The sequence below is a fragment of the Alligator mississippiensis genome, chromosome 3 (assembly GCF_030867095.1).
Source record: "Alligator mississippiensis isolate rAllMis1 chromosome 3, rAllMis1, whole genome shotgun sequence".
NCBI lineage: Eukaryota > Metazoa > Chordata > Crocodylia > Alligatoridae > Alligator > Alligator mississippiensis.
The window spans coordinates 3,464,337-3,466,082 of record NC_081826.1 but is presented as its reverse complement, the minus strand read 5'-3'; the positions used below and the strand labels follow the sequence as shown (position 1 = coordinate 3,466,082).

General features: G+C 56.0%; 1 non-coding gene across 1 annotated transcript; it reads right to left on the bottom strand.

Moving 5' to 3' along the window:
- Positions 1 to 1,008: 1,008 nt before the first annotated feature.
- Positions 1,009 to 1,081, bottom strand: TRNAR-ACG (transfer RNA arginine (anticodon ACG)). Its single transcript has one exon. It is a non-coding gene; the product is annotated as a tRNA-Arg (tRNA).
- Between the last annotated feature and the right edge of the window lie 665 nt (positions 1,082 to 1,746).

The following is a 1,746-nucleotide window of genomic DNA, read 5'->3' as shown; positions in this document are numbered from 1 at the left end:
TGGGGCTGGGACCACCTTCATTTCAGCAGTGTTGTTGCCCTCTGGCTTGCCCGAGGTGTGCCGAGGAGGCCAGGTGGGCCCAGTCGCAGCCCTCTGCCATTCGCAGAGGGAACCTGCCCTCGCCTGGTGTGGGGGGGCGTCCACTTTTCTGTTTGCTCAGGGCCCCAAAAGACCTAAACCTAGCAGGGGAGTTAGTGATCACTCTACCATCTGAGCTAAGCACATGAGAGATAGTGGGATCAATGATCACATTCTCTAGCCCTTTGAGTTGCCGTTTGTCCCAGCATGCCCATGATGCATCTGCAGCTGAAATGGGGACTGGCAAAAGGGCTTGTTCCTTAGTGGCTCCTCGGAGGGCTGTTTTGCTGCATGTGGGGTGTGGTGCAGCTGAGCAAGCAAGGGCAAGCAGCAGGCACAAGACAGCTCTTGGCTCAGAAGAAAAAAAACACAAGACAGATAGGAGTCAAACCTACTAACTTCTAACCTGAAATCAGGCAAGTTATCCACTGCACCACCAGCTTGCAATCACCAAGTGCTCCCAGCTGGGGGTGAATGGTGAGCCTGTTTCCTGGTGCTCTGTCCAGAGTCCTGTGCCCCGTTCCCCTCCTGGCAGCTCACGGGGACGCAGGCAAGTGAGTGTGGAGATCTACAGCAGGCTTTTTGGCCCCCGTTCTGCTTGGGCAATGCAGCATGGCTCGGCATAAAACAGGGCCCACTTCTTAACCTGCATGAGTCTTCCTGGTCCAAAGGAGCTGGCGTCAGGGCTGAAACAGAAATTGTGCCTAGGTGGAGGGCACCATTGCCTCTGCCCAAAGCCTGGCTTGGTGGCCATAGGCCCATACGCCAGGGCCAGCGCATCAGCCTTTTTGTTCCCAAGAGCTGTGCATGAAGGAGCATGTGAATAAAGGCTTTCAAGGCCAATGCAGCATGCCACCCAGCCTGGGGCTGATGCCCCCTTCATAACAGTCGTACTCAAGCCCTCTTGCTCGGAAAAAAAGAAAGTTACTGCGAGCCAGGAAGGAGTCGAACCTACAATCTTCTGATCCGTAGTCAGACGCGTTATCCATTGCGCCACTGGCCCACACATACTCTCTTCTCCCAGCTGCTGGGGAAGGGTTATCACACTTCCAGGTGTTCCTCCAGAGCCCGTGCCCACCTTCCCTCTTGGTGGCTCATGGGGACGCAGGTAGGTGAGCGTAGAGCTCACCAGCAGGCTATTTGGCCCCCGTTCTGCTTGGGCAACGCAGCACGGCTGGGCACGAGATGGGGACAACTGCTTTAGTGCTGTGAGGCTGCCAGTCTGAAGGGGCTGGTGTGGGGGCAAACGGATACTATGCCTAGGTGGAGGGCACCTTTGGCTCTGTCCAAAGCCTCATGTGTCTCCTGCCCCATCAAGTTGACCCTGGCTCCAGCTCACTGGTGTTTGGGGAGGGAACCCACCCTCAACTGGTGGGAGGCCTCCGATTTTCTGTTTGCCAAGGGCTGCAGCCCTTCTAGCTTCAGGGGATTTAGCTTGGTTAGTAAATGCTTGTTTGGCATTTGGGATGCAGTGGGATTGATTCCTACTTTCTCCAGCAGTTTGGGGTGTCTTCTGTGCCAGCATGCGCATGCTACAGCAGAAATGGGGGCTGGGCATGTGCCTCTGGGGAGGGCTGTTTTGCTGCAGGAGGGGTGTTGTGTGGCTCAGCAAGCCAGGCCATGCAGCAGGCACTAGGGCTGTGCAAAATTTCACTGGCTGTTTTGTCT